This window comes from Mizuhopecten yessoensis, unplaced genomic scaffold (genome assembly GCF_002113885.1).
Source record: "Mizuhopecten yessoensis strain PY_sf001 unplaced genomic scaffold, ASM211388v2 scaffold465, whole genome shotgun sequence".
Lineage (NCBI taxonomy): Eukaryota > Metazoa > Mollusca > Bivalvia > Pectinida > Pectinidae > Mizuhopecten > Mizuhopecten yessoensis.
In genome coordinates this window covers 116,206-136,729 of record NW_018403560.1, presented here as the reverse complement: position 1 = coordinate 136,729, position 20,524 = coordinate 116,206, and the positions used below count along the sequence as shown (strand labels likewise).

At 43.0% G+C, this 20,524-nt stretch overlaps 1 protein-coding gene across 1 annotated transcript in view; it reads right to left on the bottom strand.

Moving 5' to 3' along the window:
• Positions 1 to 18,585, bottom strand: part of LOC110449529 (sodium/potassium/calcium exchanger 4-like) — a 118,705-nt gene extending 100,120 nt beyond the window's left edge. The window contains exon 1 of the mRNA XM_021496465.1: positions 18,533 to 18,585. The gene's annotated coding sequence lies outside the window, so the exon portion shown is untranslated. The remainder of the gene's footprint in view (positions 1 to 18,532) is intronic.
• Between the last annotated feature and the right edge of the window lie 1,939 nt (positions 18,586 to 20,524).

Sequence of the window (20,524 nt, the reverse complement as noted above, 5' to 3'; positions counted from 1 at the left end):
TGGAAGTGGTAAGATATGTGTCGTGGAAGTGGTATGAAATATGTCGTGGAAGTGGTAAGATATGTGTCGTGGAAGTGGTAAAATATGCGCGTGGTAGTGGTAAGATATGTGTCGTGGTAGTGGAAAGATATGTGTCGAGATAGTTGTAAGAAATGTGTCATGGTAGTGGAAGAGATGTTCGTGGAAGTGGTAAGAAATGTGTCATGGTAATGGTAAGATATGTGTCGTTGTAGTGGTAAGATATGTGTCGTGGAGTTGGTAAGAAATGTGTCATGGTAATGGTAAGATATGTGTCGTGGAAGTGGTAAGAAATGTGTCGTGGAGTTTGTATGAAATGTGTCATGGTAATGGTAAGATATGTGTCGTGGTAGTGGTAAGATATGTGTCGTGGAGTTGGTAAGAAATGTGTCATGGTAATGGTAAGATATGTGTCGTGGAAGTGGTAAGAAATGTGTCATGGTAATGGTAAGATATATGTCGTGGTAGTGGTAAGATATGTGTCGTGGAGTTGGTAAGAAATGTGTCATGGTAATGGTAAGATATGTGTCGTGGAAGTGGTAAGAAATGTGTCATGGTAATGGTAAGATATATGTCGTGGTAGTGGTAAGATATGTGTCGTGGAGTTGGTAAGAAATGTGTCATGGTAATGGTAAGATATGTGTCGTTGAAGTGGTAAGCAATGTGTCATGGTAATGGGAAGATATGTGTCGTGGAAGTGGTAAGATATGTGTCGTGGTAGTGGTAAGATATGTGTCGTGGTAGTGGTAAGAAATGTGTCATGGTAATGGTTAGATATGTGTCGTGGTAGTTGTTAGATATGTGTGTTGGAAGTGGTAAGATTTTTGTCGTGGAAGTGGTACGAAATGTGTCATGGTAATGGTAAGATATGTGTCGTGGAAGTAGCAAAAAATGTGTCGTGGAAGTGGTAAGATATGTGTCGTGGAAGTAGTAAGAAATGTGTCACGGTAATGGTAAGATATGTGTCGTGGAAGTGGTAAGATATGTGTCGTGGTAGTGGTAAGATATGTGTCGTGGAAGTGGTAAGCAATGTGTCCTGGTAATGGTAGGATAAGTGTCGTGGAAGTGGTAAGATATGTGTCGTGGTAGTGGTAAGGTATATGTCGTGGTAATGGTAAGATATGTGTTTTGGAAGTGGTAAGATATGTGTCGTGGAAGTGGTAAGAAATGTGTCCTGGTAATGGTAGGATAAGTGTCGTGGAAGTGGTAAGATATGTGTCGTGGAAGTGGTAAGATTAGTGTCGTGGTAGTAGTAAGAAATGTGTCATGGTAATGGTAAGGTATGTGTCATAGCATTGGTAAGATATGTGTCATGGTAGTGGTAAGAAATGTGTCATGGTAGTGGTAAGGTATGTGTCTTGGAAGTGATAAGAAATGTGTCATGGTAATGGTAAGATATGTGTCGTGGAAGTGGCAAAAAATGTGTCGTGGAAGTGGTAAGATATGTGTTTTGGAAGTAGTAAGAAATGTGTCATGGAAGTGGTAAGATATTTGTCATGGTAATGGTAAGAAATGTGTCGTGGAAGTGATAAGATAAATATCGGGGTAATGTTAAGATATGTGTCGGGGTAGTTGTAAGGTTTGAGTAAATGTCGAGAAACCCTCTGTGTTTGTCTCAGTTCAGACAACGATGTCAGTAGGTGTGTTTTATGAGTGCGATAATGATTCGAGATAAGCTGATGTTAAACGCGAAGCCTCGCCCGAATAGCTTATTCCAATTAGGTCAAAAAACGTATTGATATGGAACCGACTTGAGGAGGACATGTTGACTAACACTCCCTGACACAAAGGGACTGCACTCTAACGGGAACTATCTCCTGCACTCGACAATCTCGGATTGGTAAGCCTGAGAGTCAAGAGGATATCACAGATCACGTTTAATGATGGCGGCTGGGTAATGAAGGGAGCGAGGCAGTGTTGGAGAGGAGCACTCGGACAATCTAGATAACGCATCGTCTCAGCCGCCGTCCGGGTAAATAGGATTCAATATAGCAATAATACACAATTGCTTCCTAAGCAAATATTAAGATTAAAGCACATTAACTACATCGCCAAAAGAACGCATTTCGATTGGCAATGCATAATGAATGTCTCCCTTCGTGTTAGACGCCTGTAGTAGCATGGAGTTGGCAGCGTGGTACAAGAGGACAGGCTTAGACACGCATATATCAACACCGACAGACCATACACACCACTCAAATCTAGCGATTTTAACAAACTGCAACGACTAGGCCGCCTTAAAGCTCGGTATTTGACCATATTTAGTCATAATAGTGCAGTCACATTCACTAGAGGCAAGTAGTTCAATACAATATAATGCTAGACAATACACAGAGGCTTTCAAACTACATGTAACTCCCATAACATTTGAGAGCTGTGAAACAAACTACGGCGACTGTCAAAAGAACGTGGTAAGACGAGTTTCAGATTCTTTTTATCATACATTTTAACTCAGTATTCACATTGAGCGGTATTTTTTTCTTTCAATTTCATGCTGGTATGGCCGCAAATCGGTTACGTACATAGTCCGGGCTTCATGGTAAATATGTATGTAACCAATTTGCGTTCATACCGACATGATCATTGAAAAAAATGCCGTTCAGTCCTAATATTTCCATTCTGAATATTCAGTTATTATTGACCCCTATTGTTTTCGATACAGAAGCTTCTGTGTCGTCAGTGCAAACGAGGTTCATTGAACAGCCTAACGTCACCAACATGTTTGCGTCAAACGAGTGGGGTGGAGACAACCCAAAATAAAGCTGGTCCAATTGCGTTCATAGCCCTATGGACGCAATTTCTTATAGTTATGCTCATATTGGAACTTGCAATGGAAATGTAAATATAATCACATACTCTTAACTATTAATATTAATAAAGCACCAGTTTTGCATTTGCCTCGAATATTTGACGACTTAGTTTTGTCCATTGTGACGTCAAAGCGGAAGATAGTACACGTTACATAATGGAGATCTAAATGATGCCGTTATTAATTATCAATATGAGTATGCCTTGCTTACATGATCTTATGGGAGTCTCCTTTATATATGAGATTTACTACTGTGATGAATGTACATATCGTAATCCTACCTTCGCTGATTTAACATATTATTCAGGTTAGATACGTTGATCTGTTGGCGTTAATCATTTGTGTTATGTCTCCGTAATTCGAACGCTTAGAAGACAGATAGTTTTCGAGGTACAATCAAAACGTACAGGTGATTATACCTCACTCACCGCTAGGTGTCGCTAGGATAGCAAGAGGGTATAAATAGGCAGAATCCAGCGACAATCGGCCCAGTTCTGTTCTGATCTCGGCGTGTGTACAGCAGTGAAAGATCGCAAGTACCTAATATATGCGAGACCGGCTTTGTGTTGGAAAGATAGAAGTGACTGAGTAAGTCTTGCCTTGATCCACACACTGCCTGGAAGATATATTAAATAAACGATTGAGTGCTGTAGCGGGATACTGTTAGACAGAAGGTATCACGGGCATAGGCTGTGCAGTGCTAGTCGCGACTAGGCTAGTCGTGACTAGGTATAGTCGTTGGTGCTAGTCGTGACTAGGGGTAGTCGCGACCAGGCTAGTCGTGACTAGGTATAGTCGTTAGAGCTAGTCGTGACTAGGGATAGTCGTGGTCATTAGAGAGTGCCGTAGTTGTATACTAGTATAAGGCTGTCGTGATCGGCGCGACTAGGTCATATAGCTAGGTAGCTGACTATAGGGCAACTATAGTGACTAGGGCTAGCCGCGACTAGGTAGTCGAGTTGTGTACTGCCTGGATTGTACGGTAGTGTGTGTAGTGTGTTATATTGATACAGAGCAGATAGCTTTGGTATTAGTTCTATAGTCGTGCAGTAATTATTCTGTTCATATCATGTATTAAGCATTAGGTAATGGGTATGCTGGTTACAAGGTAGTAACACATATTTGTATATATTTGCAACTGTAGTATAGTTATAATTAAGCTTACAGCACAGGGATCCTTAGAAGTGACTAGGGTACGGACCCCGGAACGTTACATAATTTTGGTGGCAGCGTGTGGGATCCCTGTGGTTAGGTTTCAGTATTATAATTTGTGTTTATTAGAATAAACCTGTACTGTTTTTATAGTCATACCTTATAGTTATTTGTATTGGTTTGTGAAGATGGCTAGCTATGTAGAGGATGATGTTCTCAGTCCATTAGAGGATGTCGAGGAAACTGTTAGCCAGAGAGGGGACGGGTCGTACCATGGTCGTACAAGCCCTATGACACCAGGGATAAAAAGGCATGTCCATTATTCAAAATCTACACCTCGTAGACCTAGGGACTCTGGTATTGCATCGAGTGATAGAACTAGAGGGGAATATACACAGCACATAGATGTTCCCAGGCTATCCTCAGATATGGCTGTTGATAAGGTTGAGGATGAAATCAGACAAATGAGGGCTGAGTTGTCTAGGTTACAGACAAAGAGTGAAGGTATTCTAAAACCGTCTCCAACTACAAGGCCATATACTGAAAGGAAATTGGACCACCCCAGAGAGAGAGCCCGTTCAAGAACAGAGCAGCTCCCTGACTATGTTGGTGACATTGATGGAGGTGGTCGAGATTGGGTGACACAAAGGAACTCTCAGAGACGTCGCAGGAGGCCAGTATATGAGCATGACAGCGGTAGTGAGGATGATGAAGAACAAGAGTATTCCAGAAAACCACGCAACACTCCAATGAAGGTCAGACATGTGAAGGCTGCAACATATGATGGTTCCACCTCATGGGTTGACTACAAATCTCATTTTGAGACTTGTTCCCGTATCAACAACTGGTCGGATTATGAAAAGGGTCTTTATTTGGCTGTTGCACTCAGAGGTCAAGCACAAGGCATCCTTGGGGACCTGGCCATATCAAAGCAAGAAGACTATAAGTCCCTGGTCAGCGCATTAGAAGAACGTTTTGCTCCTCCTAACCAAACAGAGTTATACCGGGTTCAACTCTTAGAGAGGCGACAGAAAGCAGCGGAAAGTCTGCCAGAGCTGGGACAAGCCATTAGACGGCTCGTAAACCTGGCATACCCGACAGTGCCCAGTGATGTGCGGGATACCTTGGCTAAGCAGCAATTCATTGAGGCTCTAGCTGATTCAGACATGAGAATTAGGATAAAACAAGGTAGACCTCAAACTCTGACAGACACTATACGGCTAGCTGTGGAACTGGAGGCCTACACTCGAGCTGAAAAGAAATGGAGTGATGGTAAAGCTCATCTGAGATCCACAAACACAGAGGACAGTCCTACTACAGAGAAGGCTAGTGTGACTACAGAGAAAGCTAGTCAGAACTCTGATATGTCTAGTCTATTAAAAGGCATACAACAGCAACTACAGTCCTTACAAGATGAGGTAGTGAAGCTGAAAGGAAGTAATAGGAATTCAAGTCAGCAAAGACCAAATAAAGACAAGGCTAGTCGAAAAACTTGCTACTATTGCAATGAGGAGGGTCATTTTCGCAGGAATTGCCCGAAGTTGAAAAATCAGGCAACCACTGACAATGGAGCAGATAAGCCAGTGGCGAAGCGAGTTAGAACTCGGAGAAGACGGAAACAGACTGAACAGAAGGCTAATATAGGAGTCTCATCAGCTGTTCATGAAGCTGGCATGTATATTAAGACTGACATACATGGTGCCAAGGCAAAGTTGTTGGTCGATACAGGGGCAACCATAACTTTGATTTCTGAAGATCTGTATAACCACATTTCTCCGGCGGCTAGACCCGAGTTAAAGCAGATAAGTAAAGAGGTCTTGACAGCAAGTGGAGACAAATTACCAATCCTCGGACAAGGGAGGTTTAACATCAGATTGGAGGACGACACAAACCTACTGGTAGAAGCGGTTGTTGCGAAACTCACCACAGATGGCATTCTAGGTCTTGATGTTATGATAGAGAGAAATGTAACTCTGGATATGGCCAAGGGTTGTCTTACCTTAGATGGAGTGCATGTTGAGGCTAAATATGAGGGAACTATGGGTTGTTTCCGAGTGTGTACAACTGAGAAGATTGTAGTACCAGCAAAATCAGAGGTCATAGTCTCTGGAAAGGTGTGTGTGCCTGATGGTAAGGCCATGCAGGGGAACGCCTTACTAGTGGAAGGATTTGAATCTTTTTTGAAGAGCGACCGTGCTATCATTGGTCGTTCACTGGTGGACAATACAGCTACAGTGCCTGTACGCATGATGAATACCTCAGAGGAAGATAAGTTGATCTATCCTGGCACTTCCATAGCACAAGTTAGTGCAATTCAGAGTGTAGTAGAGGAAATAGAAGGAAAACAGCCTCACAAAAATAACAGCTTAAGAGAGGACCTGGCTAAACTACTAGAAGCATCGAAAACAAACCTCACCGGCCAACAATACGAGGAGCTGAGACATCTTGTGCAAAAGTATGAAGGATTGTTTGCTGCATCAGATGAGGACTTGGGGCGAACAGATGTCGTGAAGCATAAGATCAATACTGGAGATGCTCGTCCGATAAAACAGCCTTTACGACGTATCCCAGGCAATATGGGACCAGAAGTTGACAAACAAGTGCAGAACATGCTCGACCGAGGTATTATAAAGAAATCCTCTAGTCCTTGGAGCTCAGGCATTGTTTTGGTCAAGAAAAAGGATGGGACAATGCGGTTTTGCGTAGATTACAGACGACTTAACGCTGTCAGCATTCCCGATGCATACCCTCTGCCTCGTATTGACGAGACACTAGATCAACTAGCTGGATGTTCATGGTTTTCGACACTAGACCTGAACTCTGGATACTGGCAGGTAGAGTTGGATTCGGAGGACCGTGCCAAAACCGCATTCGCCACTCGCACAGGGTTGTACGAGTTCCAAGTTATGCCCTTTGGTTTAAATTCAGCCCCAGCAACATTCGAACGATTAATGGAGACTGTACTGGCAGGACTACAGTGGCAGGTGTGCCTCATATACCTTGATGATGTCATTATTGTGGGAAGATCATTTGAGGAGATGATGGACAATCTCGAAAAAGTATTTGACCGATTGTTAGCTGCTGGGTTGAAATTGAAAGCTAGGAAGTGCCTTCTATGTGCAAAAGAGGTTCTATACCTAGGGCATGTCATTTCAGAGTCAGGTGTTTCAACAGATCCTGCGAAAACAAGAACGGTGGAGCAATGGCCTGTTCCTGTCAATGTGCGAGAGGTGCGCTCTTTTCTTGGATTCTGTAGCTATTATCGAAGGTTTATTAAGGATTTTGCTAAAATTGCCAAGTGCCTTCACAAACTCACAGAAAAAGGACGAACATTTGAGTGGAGTTCCTCTTGCCAGGAAGCATTTGAGACTCTTAAGAGGTTGTTGGTAAAAGCACCTGTCCTTGCGCATCCAGACTTTACCAAGGAGTTTATACTAGATACCGATGCGAGCAATGACGCTATCGGTGCAGTGCTGTCTCAGATAGTGGATGATGTTGAGAGGCCAGTAGCATTCGCCAGTCGGACTCTTACTAAAGCAGAGCGAGGGTATTGCGTGACCAGAAAGGAACTGTTGGCAGTTGTATACTTCACCAAGTACCTGCGCCATTACCTGTATGGAAGAAGGTTCACAGTACGGACAGACCATAGTTCGCTTCGTTGGCTGCTGAACTTCAAAGATCCCGAAGGACAGATGGCTAGGTGGCTACAAGTGCTGAGCTCATATGACATGACCATCGTCCATCGACCTGGAGTCAAACATCAGAATGCTGATAGTCTCAGCCGGTTACCCTGCAGGCAATGTGGGTTCGAACCACAATGGGAAACCAAGATTGAGACCACAGATCAGGTTATGAGTGTACAAAACCCCAATGAATGTAACGAGATTGCTTCCCCAGAACTACCAGCAGATAGTGAAGAACTGTCTTTGTCACAGAAACAAGAGGCAGATGAGGATATTCAACTTGTTAGAACTTGGGTGCTTGACAAGAAACGACCACCATTCAACGCCATTGCTGGCAGGAATATCACCGTCCGATCATTATGGATGCAGTTTGAAGCTTTATTTGTCAAAGACAACCTATTGTACAGAGGGAGTTCTAGCGGAAATCCACAGGTTGTTCTACCACGAAAAGAACGAAGGACCGTCCTTTCTCATACGCATGACAACAAGACAGCCGGTCACTTGGGAATGAAGAAAACTCTAGCAAAGATTAGACAAACGTTTTACTGGCCTGGGCTTAAAGGCGATGTCAAACGATATGTAGCTGGATGTGTACCGTGTTGTCGAGGAAAGTCTCCTACCAAAGCAAAAAGAGCCCCAATGCAAATGGTCAAAGCAGGGTTTCCTATGGAACGATTAGGAATAGACATCCTCTGTGAATTACCCCAAACCGACCAAGGAAACAGACACATATTGGTGATATCAGATTATTATACCAAGTGGACTGAATGCTTCGCCATGAGGGACATGGAAGCCAAGACTGTTGCAAGAATTCTGGTTGAAGAAGTAATTTGTAGGTTTGGTGTACCCAGCACCATTCATTCAGATCAGGGTTCTCAATTCGAGAGTGCTCTTTTCCAGGAAATGTGCAAGCTCTTAGAGATTAAGAAAACACGAACGACCCCTTACCACCCAAAGTCGGATGGAATGGTCGAACGATTTAACAAAACGTTAGTCAACATGTTAAAAGGTTTTGTTAATGACCAACAAACCGACTGGGACCTGCACTTACCATACGTGACTATGGCTTACAGGTCAGCTGAACATGAAACAACGGCTAACACCCCAAACTTCATGATGTTGGGCAGGGAGACCAGCACCCCATTGGATATCCAGTATTCAATGCCTCGGGATATCAAAGTCATACCCCAAAATATGTGGGCTTGGCGGCTGAAAGAGAAGATGGAGGATGCCCATCATATGGTGAGACAGCATGTGAAAGGAGCCATGTTGAGACAGAAGAAGAATCATGACTCCAAGCTGTCCTGGCAGAACTTCAAACCAGGCAATGAAGTTTTTGTGTTCTTTCCGAATGTAAAGGTGGGACGAAGTCACAAGTTATCAAGTCGGTGGAGAGGACCGTACAAGGTGCTGACTAAGTTGACAGACGTCACCTACAGAGTGCGTTGCGGACGCAAGGGGAAGTCACAGGTCATCCATGCAGACCGTATGAAGTTACGAGAGGGTCAGGTCATGAGCGGTGAAAATACCCAAGAAGCGAGAGGGTTAAGGGATCGACAAACACAGGTCGATGAGAGTTGTTTCAGCTACTTGAAAGTAGGGGATGCTGCGTCATCTAGAGAAATGAATGGGAGTGTGATGGAAGATGCTCATATGGAGGTGGAGAATGATGTGAATAACAGTGATTCAGTCAGAAATGGAGAGAAAACGTTTGAGAACAACTCCAGGCAAACACGCACTCGACGACCACCTCAGTGGCATTCTAGTTACACTTCAGAATATTAGGTAGATCAGACTATTTGTGTTATCACTATATGAGGGTAACATTTGCTGTTGTAGAAGAATCATAGTGTATATTTTTGATTGATGTCATTACATCTTGGAGAGTTCAGGACCAGAGTTGTTTTATTTTTATAACGCGAGGACGCGTTGTTCTCGGAGGCGTGGGTAATGTGATGAATGTACATATCGTAATCCTACCTTCGCTGATTTAGCATATTATTCAGGTTAGATACGTTGATCTGTTGGCGTTAATCATTTGTGTTATGTCTCCGTAATTCGAACGCTTAGAAGACAGATAGTTTTCGAGGTACAATCAAAACGTACAGGTGATTATACCTCACTCACCGCTAGGTGTCGCTAGGATAGCAAGAGGGTATAAATAGGCAGAATCCAGCGACAATCGGCCCAGTTCTGTTCTGATCTCGGCGTGTGTACAGCAGTGACAGATCGCAAGTACCTAATATATGCGAGACCGGCTTTGTGTTGGAAAGATAGAAGTGACTGAATAAGTCTTGCCTTGATCCACACACTGCCTGGAAGATATATTAAATAAACGATTGAGTGCTGTAGCGAGATACTGTTAGACAGAAGGTGTCACGGGCATAGGCTGTGCAGTGCTAGTCGCGACCAGGCTAGTCGTGACTAGGTATAGTCGTTGGTGCTAGTCGTGACTAGGGGTAGTCGCGACCAGGCTAGTCGTGACTAGGTATAGTCGTTAGAGCTAGTCGTGACTAGGGATAGTCGTGGTCATTAGAGAGTGCCGTAGTTGTATACTAGTATAAGGCTGTCGTGATCGGCGCGACTAGGTCATATAGCTAGGTAGCTGACTATAGGGCAACTATAGTGACTAGGGCTAGCCGCGACTAGGTAGTCGAGTTGTGTACTGCCTGAATTGTACGGTAGTGTGTGTAGTGTGTTATATTCATACAGAGCAGATAGCTTTGGTATTAGTTCTATAGTCGTGCAGTAATTATTCTGTTCATATCATGTAATAAGCATTAGGTAATAGGTATGCTGGTTACAAGGTAGTAACACATATTTGTATATATTTGCAACTGTAGTATAGTTATAATTAAGCTTACAGCACAGGGATCCTTAGAAGTGACTAGGGTACGGACCCCGGAACGTTACACTACATTTGTCTGTTAATATGACGTCATTATAGTATCGTAATATGTGTGATGTAATTTCAGTATCATTATTGACGTCACAATAGGTCATATAGCAATATTGTATACACAAAAATATTATATGATTGTAAATAACACTCTAATCATGTGATAAAGAATAAACTCTGCCATTTTCCTCAGGGAAGAAACCAATAAGCACCGAGGACGTCGTTAGTACATGTTCCGAGCTTTGTACGTATCTTATTAGTGTATACTGCCACTAAACCACGGCAAGCCTAGCCTACTGATCTTACTGCATCAGACTGTTCATACTTAAAACATTTATTTATTCCAGTTTCCAAAGGCCAAATAAACATGGATGATATCGATCCGTGAGTAAGAAACAACGTTCATCGTGTTCTTATATTTAATTCATCGTCTAACCAAATCACGAAAACACATTTGTTGAAATGCAGTCCAGTTATCAGAAACACATAATAACGTCACTGGTTGTGAAACTGATTTATCGACCATTTGTAGATGTACATATCAACCTCCAGGTATCAGGTACACACATGCGTCTCAATGAAGGTGCTTGTTAGTTATCATCAGGAATATTCTAACTAGTGAAGCGTTTTTATTGTCATCGGGTTCATTCCACACACCAAGTCTCCTGTTCGATGTCAACAAGTGCATCTCATTCACCGAGACGCTTATGTGTTGCCGTAGTGCACGTGCCACTCAGCGAGGTTCTTCTGTGTTGTCATCGACGATATCCCTCTCAATGAGAGTCTTTATGCATTATAATCTGGTACATCTGAATCACTGGGTCGCTTCTGCGTTGTCCCAATTATTCTCACTTAGATGCTAGTACATATAGTGTAGAAAAAAAATTGTACGTTATTTTCAGGTATATCACAAATATGCGCGTGTACCTTATACCCAAGCGCATCTAATGAGGCACTCATATTTTGCTACGTTTACATTATGTTCCCAGTGGCCACGGCAATCACGTGTTTCAGGCCAACGTGGTCAAAACGGTAAGGACTTGAGATAACGCGGGGGGAGGGGGGATTGGCCAACGTGACAGGCCGTGATTGACATGGTTGCTGGGCCAGATTTATTTTATAACTGTCAAAAAAATTGCCACTGCAGTCACGGTGCGGATGAGAAACCTAGTAGGCCGTAGTAAAACCGTGTGAACGCAACAAAACGGGACAGTACGTAATAAGCCGTAATATAACTTGGAGGCGGTCCGTATAGTGGGACGGGAAGCATGTGTATTTCCCGGCATCTCACGGTCCTTTCAAGTTGTGTCAAGTTCTAACGCGTTTAGTGCGCGTTCTGTCACGGTTGGTTCACGGTTGCTGCGCGTTTTGTCTCGTTTTGCCACGTTTTGTCACGGTTCTCACGGCAAGTGAGGGTGTATGGTAGCTGTTTCGTCGCGTTCGATCCGGCGCGTCCCGGTGTGTGACGGTTTGCGGGCCCGGCGCGTTGCGTTCTACTGCGGTGTGACATGGTGCGCGCGCGCGGTCTGGGAGGGAGTATATAAAAGCCAAAATCCCACGGCGCACTACGTTTCGTACACAAAATCTTCTTCATCTTGGGAATTCATGATGTTATCTCGTCTATTCGTCTCAGGATATACTGATTGCTTTTGCTTGGGAGGCCTTCTTGGGCACAAACGTGCTCCAAAGCTGCCCGGTGCCAACGTTTCATCTGTGGAAAGCCTAGACAGAACGTGAAAAACGTGTCGGACCTTCATCAAAACGTGCGAAACGTGAGGGACCCCATCAGAACGTGACGGGCCTAGAGGGAACGTACTGGCATCCGTGGTAGACCGCGGGCCGAACCGTAGTGCGCCTTGGAGCCTCCGGGACTCGGCATCCCCTTTTCCCAAGTCTTGGCAAGTTTTCCCACGGTCTGTCACGGTATCCGTGACAAGCCGTGGGAAAACTTGCCAAGACTTGAATTCAGAGAAAAAATGGCCAAAATCCCACGGTGCACTACGTTTCTTGCAAACGGGACTGCCGTGGCTGCCGGGAACATAATGTAAACGTACATGTAGCATTAGCAGTTACATACAAACGTGTTTGCGTTATCGGTGAAGGTTCATCACAATCAACTGGGCGTTTGCATTGCTGGTAAATGTACATCCCAAATAATTGAGATGCCCTTAAGAACATCTTAATCGATAAGGCGCTTGTATTATTGGTAGGTACATCACAATTGTAATGAGACGCTTGTTGTTTAATTTTGTACATTGTATATCACGAATATTGAGGCGCTCGTGTGGCCAGTAAATGAACACCACATTCAATAAGGTATTTGTGTTGCCAAAAAATACATCCCGGTTAATAATATGCTTGTATTTCCCGATTCTGGAGGTGGATTTGGATGTCGTTTTGTACGTCCCAGTCAAAAAAGGCGCGTGTGATGTTTTTTCTTCGGGTATATCTCATTGAAGGTTATGTTCGAGCTTGTGTTGATTATTTGATCCAAAATTACGACCATCAATCCGAGTTAGGTGAACTTCGTCAGGACATTAACTCGGTAATATGTACACACTGAATTGTATACATAACCTACAAAACGCAACAATAAAGACATCGCCCGCTAGATCTGATTCAAACCAATATTCAACTGGTTACCTAATATATTTCTCAAAATATATTGAAGAAAATGTATAAACAAGTATAAAGGGAGTGGATACAGTACATATTGCAGAAACTAAAACAGCAAATTAGGAAGCTCTTCGCTAAAAACCGGCTTATTCATTTAAAGGCTTTTTAACATTCCATGTTTATGATGTACACTATTTCTGGGGATAGTCGGCGGCCTACGTGAATCTACTCAAATTGTCCTCTAGTGCAGCAATTGGTGAGGGAGCTGCAGCACTTCCGATGTTGTCTGTCCTTTTGCTGATGTATTGATAATTGTCTCGTATACTCAACAGCAGACATATAACTCAGTCAAGGAATACTTAGTAACCAGACAGATTACAGGCAGAACATGGCAATCACACTCTCAATAGGTGCTTACTCCCGGGTACACAGATACACACTCCCGGGGACAGATATGATGTTATACAGTATACAACAGGTATACTCCACTTCCGAAAACAGATCCGTTGTAATACGGTATACAACAGGAACTCCACTCCCGGGTATATATTAGACGGTATACAGTACACAACAGATGCTCCAATCCCGGGGAAAGATATGATGACATACAGTGCGCAACAGGGATTGATTAGATGGTACGTATACACAGTGCACAACAGNCACAGATACTCACTCCCGGGTACACAGATACACACTCCCGGGTACAGCTAAATATACTCCTCTTCTGACGACAGATACTCTACACATGCGAACAGGAATTAAGCAACGGGAACTCAGGTAATCAACTAATCCACAGGTCCGATCTAATAATACAGTACACAACAGGTAAGCCACTCCCAGGGACAGATATGATGTTATACAGTATACAACAGGTACTCCATTCCCGGGGACAGATATGTTGTTATACAGTACACAACAGGTACTCCACTCCCGGGGACAGATCTGATGTTATACAGTATACAACATGTACAATTACTACATTCCCGGGGACAGATATGATGGTATACAGTATAAAACAGGTACTCCACTCCCGGGGACAGATCTGATGTTATACATTATACAACAGGAACTCCACTCCCGGGGACAGATATGATGTGAAACAGTATACAACAGGTACTCCTCTCCCGGGGACAGATATGATGTTATACAGTATAAAACAGGTACTCCACACCCGGGGACAGATCAAACGTTATAAAGTATACAGCAGGTAATCCTCTCCCGGGGACAGATCTGATGTTATACAGTATACAACATGTACAATTACTACATTCCCGGGGACAGATATGATGGTATACAGTATACAACAGGTACTCCACTCCCGGGGACAGATATGATGTGAAACAGTATACAACAGGTACTCCACTCCCGGGGACAGATATGATGGTATACAGTATAAAACAGGTACTCCACTCCCGGGGACAGATATGATGTGAAACAGTATACAACAGGTACTCCTCTCCCGGGGACAGATATGATGTTATACAGTATACAACAGGTATTCCACTCCCGGGGACAGATATGTTGTTATACAGTACACAACAGGTACTCCACTCCCGGGGACAGATATGATGTGAAACAGTATAAAACAGGTTCTCCACTCCCGGGGACAGATATGATGTTATACAGTATACAACAGGTACACCACTCCCGGGGACAGATATGATGGTATACAGTATACAACAGTTACTCCACTCTCGGGGACAGATATTATGTTATACAGTATACACTAGGTACTCCACTCCCGGGGACAGATATGAAGTTATACAGTATATAACAGGTACTCCACTCCCGTGGAGAGATATAATAGATCTGGTGTTATACAGTATACAACAGGTACTCCACTACCGGAGACAGATATGATGTGATACAGTATACAACAGGTACTCCACTCCCGGGAACAGATATGTTGTTATACAGTACACAACAGGTACTCCACTCCCGGGGCCAGATATGTTGTTATACAGTACACAACAGGTACTCCACTACCGGGGACAGATATGATGTGAAACAGTATAAAACAGGTACTCCACTCCCGGGGACAGAAATGATGTTATACAGTATACAACAGGTACTACACTCCCGGGGACAGATATGATGTTATACAGAATACAACAGGTACTCAACTCCCGGTGACAGATCTGTTGTTATACAGTATACAACAGTTACTCCACTCCCGGGGACAGATCTGATGTGATACAGTATACAACAGGTACTCCACTCCCGGTGACAGATATAATGTTATACAGTATACAACAGGTACTCCACTACCGGGGACAGATATGATGTGAAACAGTATAAAACAGGTACTCCACTCCCGGGGACAGAAATGATGTTATACAGTATACAACAGGTACTCCCCTCCCGGGGACAGATATGATGTGATACAGTATATAACAGGTACTCCACTCCCGTGGAGAGATATAATAGATCTGGTGTTATACAGTATACAACAGGTACTCCACTACCGGGGACAGATATGATGTGAAACAGTATAAAACAGGTTCTCCACTCCCGGGGACAGATCTGCTGTTATACAGTATACAACAGGTACTCCACTACCGGGGACAGATATGTTGTTATACAGTACACAACAGGTACTCCACTCCCGGGGCCAGATATGTTGTTATACAGTACACAACAGTTACTCCACATCCGGGAACAGATCTGATGTTATAAAGTATACAACAGGTACTCCACTCCCGGGGCCAGATATGTTGTTATACAGTACACAACAGGTACTCCACTACCGGGGACAGATATGATGTGAAACAGTATAAAACAGGTTCTCCCCTCCCGGGGACAGATATGATGTTATACATTATACAACAGGTACTCCACTCCCGAGGACAGATATGATGTGAAACAGTATACAACAGGTACTCCACTCCCGGTGACAGATATAATGTTATACAGTATACAACAGGTGCTCCACTCCCGGGGACAGATATGATGGTATACAGTATACAACAGTTACTCCACTCTCGGGGACAGATATTATGTTATACAGTATACACTAGGTACTCCACTCCCGGGGACAGATATGAAGTTATACAGTATATAACAGGTACTCCACTCCCGGGGACAGATAAGATGTTATACATTATACAACAGGTACTCCCCTCCCGGGGACAGATATGATGTGAAACAGTATAAAACAGGTTCTCCCCTCCCGGGGACAGATATGATGTTATACATTATACAACAGGTAATCCACTCCCGGGGACAGATCTGATGTTATCCAGTATACAACAGGTACTCCACTCCCGGGTACAGATATGATGTTATACAGTATACAACAGTTACTCCTCTCCCGGGGACAGATATGATGTTATACAGCATACAACAGGTACTCCACTCCCGGGGACAAATATGATGTGAAACAGTATACAACAGGTACTCCACTCCCGGGCACAGATATGATGTGAAACAGTATACAACAGGTACTCCACTCCCGGGCACAGATATGATGTGAAACAGTATACAACAGGTTCTCCACTCCCGGGGACAGATCTGATGTTAGACAGTATACAACAGTTACTCCATTCCCGGGGACAGGTTGTTATACAGTATACAACAGGTACTCCACTACCGGGGACAGATATGATGTGAAACAGTATAAAACAGGTTCTCCCCTCCCGGGGACAGATATGATGTTATACAGCATACAACAGGTACTCCACTCCCGGGGACAAATATGATGTGAAACAGTATACAACAGGTACTCCTCTCCCGGGGACAGATATGATGTTATACAGCATACAACAGGTACTCCACTCCCGGGGACAGATACGATGTTTTACATTATACAACAGGTACTCCACTCCCGAGGACAGATATGATGTGAAACAGTATACAACAGGTACTCCACTCCCGGTGACAGATATAATGTTATACAGTATACAACAGGTACTCCATTCCCGGGGACAGATATGATGTTATACAGTATAAAACAGGTACTCCACTCCCGGGGACAGAAATGATGTTATACAGTATACAACAGGTACTCCCCTCCCGGGGACAGATATGATGTGATACAGTAAACAACAGGTACTCCACTCCCGGGGACAGATCTGTTGTTATACAGTATACAACAGTTACTCCACTCCCGGGGACAGATATGATGTTATACAGTATATAACAGGTACTCCACTCCCGTGGAGAGATATAATGACATACAGCTCGCAACATATACCCCAGTTCTGGAACAGATGTGTTGACATACATTACGCAACAGGTACTGCGACCCCAGGGATAGATTAGATGGTATACAGAATACAACTGATACCACGCTCTCGGTGACAGATCTGATTGTGTACATATGAGGCACTCCAATTTGAGCATTTCTAAGTTCACAGAAGGTTTTCACACCAAGATAACATTTCAATAATAGCGGATATTCAATAAGAGTTTGTAACAGTAGGCGAACAGTGAATTAAAGGAACACGTAATCGGCGAGAACGCCAAGTAATAAGTACAGCGCGCACAGGTCTACAGCGGTAATTTACAAATTACATAATCTTATTTGTGGCTGAAAACGTACAGCAGACTAATTTGGCCCAACAGTAAATGAAATAGGTGATACAGGTTTTGTCACAACAGAGGATACATCCACACATTCATATCTACTGATACTTTGGTTACCAGGCTAATGTCCTTAACTCACAGCGGCGAGTATTATAACGAACCAACAGGGAGTCGAGGGAACCACTACCATCACTTCAAGGTTCAAGTTGCAATATCGAGAGCATTCCGGAACAGAGTTTTCGAAGCAATTTTATATATGTTGAGGTAATTTGACTGTCCATGATGTGAACACAATGCTGTCCCTATAACATATCGTGTTCTCCTCTAACCAGTTTTAACCTCTGCAACAGGTTGTACAAATGTGACAGTCTAGGGAATCGGTGTATCAAACGACTTGATCAAAGTCACTTAGGTTAGAATGTACCCGACTCTGCGGATGCTGACACCGCGGTCGGTGACCCCTGACGGTGATTGACAAGTGTTTTGATCTATGACTCCTGTGTGTAATTCCGTGCCATTAGTAGAGATCAAGTGTTCATCTTACCTAAACATTATCGGATTGTTTCCACACACATATACACGTTATGTTTGTCCTGGTCGTAAACTCGTCAGGTGATGTACTGACAAATCAATAAAATCGATCTGCATCTTTTTTTACATTACGTCAACCCATTCGAATTATGACAGGGATAATAATCTTTACTGACCACAAAACTACGCCATATGTTTCGCATGGAAACCATTACAAAGATTTAAAGTTATAATTTAAAATATCTTAAAGGACAGCACAATAATGTAAAAGTCAAGCCCGACGGGCGAACCTGTACTCACGGTTAGGGTGTGCCAGGGATCCGCCAATCGTCCGTCCGTGCGCTCGGCAGAGCAGCCAAGTGAGTGTGCCGAGACGTCAACTCTCGGTTCCGCGAGATCGATACTCAGTAGCACGGAGGCTGAGTGTATCAAATAGGGCGAATGCGGGATACCCAACCCCTGTATACAAGATAAGGCACACTTCCAAATGTCGGCAATGAGTTTTGAATGTGTAATTATTTTTACAATGAAGAGGGAGATATTTTTGAGGTTGTGTCAAAAATAATGTCCCGAGTTTCAACAAAATCTAACTGTAGACTGAACAACTGTAATTTTAAAACAAAAAATCGAGTTTCGTGTTGGAAAACTGTTTCTGCTATCGATTTAGCGAGCACCTCCTGTTGGTAAAGGGAGGGTTCTGTGGAGTATTGCGGAATGTTTTACAGACTATATGTGACGGTAATAACGGTACGTCTCCGTGCACCGACACTCCCGTTCTATGCATAGTTTTAATCGATCTGAATGAAGCAAATGGTGATGTTTTCTGATCTGCCGCCGTAATTAGCCGATCAGGACCTGTTGCGTGATTTTGATATCGTCTGTTAGGTACACACCGCTCCTTAATGTTAATATTTCGCAATTTCGAAGTTTGACAAACGTGATTATTGTGTTGCTATTTCAATCTTGTTTTTTTTCTACTTATTTTGAAACAATGCTTTCATTAAGGTTAGAAAGAATGCATATAAAAGGGATTTAATTGACTTTTAATAGACTCTATTTTTCACCATCCTTCTTTGCTCAATCTGAGACAACAGTTATCCGCAATCAATACCCTGATCTCCGTTACTGAAGTCTCTCACACATGAGCCCACCACCAGATCTGATTCACGACCGCCTTCGCTTCCCCCCACAAACAATGATCGAAGCCGACGGCGCTGGAAAGGGGAAATTGAAAAAAAAATAGTACCTTGTATTTGGCATTGCAACTGATGGAAGAACGGCTGGTAACCATTAATTACATGTACACCGGATGTGACGTGCATTTTTATATAATGGGGAAAATATGGCTGGAGCCCATTAGCCCAACTCTATTACGCTTTAGTTTGGTTTCATTGCTTAATTGTATTATAAATCAAAACAAAGATGTTAAAAATGAGCCATAAGTTCACTGCTACACTATACAACATGATAACGACCTAAATCCTGAATGTTTTTGTTTGTGATTGAGTGTATGTAACGTGCGGGCTATCGCCAATCCCACTGCTGACCACGCTCGACGTTGCTGAACTAGTGAGCCGGTCCCCGGGTTAATTGCAAGTTAGGTAGTATTTCCCCGCATATTCCATAGCTGTTACAAATACAAACTTTGTTCTATAGTGTTCCTTTATTATGACAGAAAAGCATGGGGGTATAGTTGACTGAATACATCTCTATTGGTCAGGTCATTTTAAGCTTGTCCTTTTCACTAGAGACTCTAGAAAACTGAACTATATGTAAATGTACTGTCATTTCTTAAAACTCTTTCCTTAATCAAAAAAAAGATCTGAGGGACCATTTCCAAATAGTCAAACAGAATGCCAAGAAAAGACAATATCCATGCATGTTGCATTAAGTGCCCCACGCAATAAGGTTTGGTTTAGTACTATTTTGTCCAACGTCATGTAAACAGTTAGGGTCTTATACGCAATAAGGATATAAAAACACAAAACTTGGATTATCACGAGTATTCTTTCGAAACCGAAGCGTTTTTTATGCAAACCAAACCTGTTAAAAAACAAAACAAATTAGATGCCTTACCATATAAGTCGAACAAATCTAATAATTAGATCAGGTATACCTACTCAAAGTAATAACAGATGGTGTTTTTCTCTTCTTCATGATGGCGAGATCCAAGATAAAGAGTTTTCAAAATGTACTCACGCTCAGGAGTTCACTGAAATAGAAACGTCAGAAATTCAAAGTCTTTGAATCACTACGACAGGTCGCAACCAAGATAGGTTTGGACTTTTGAAT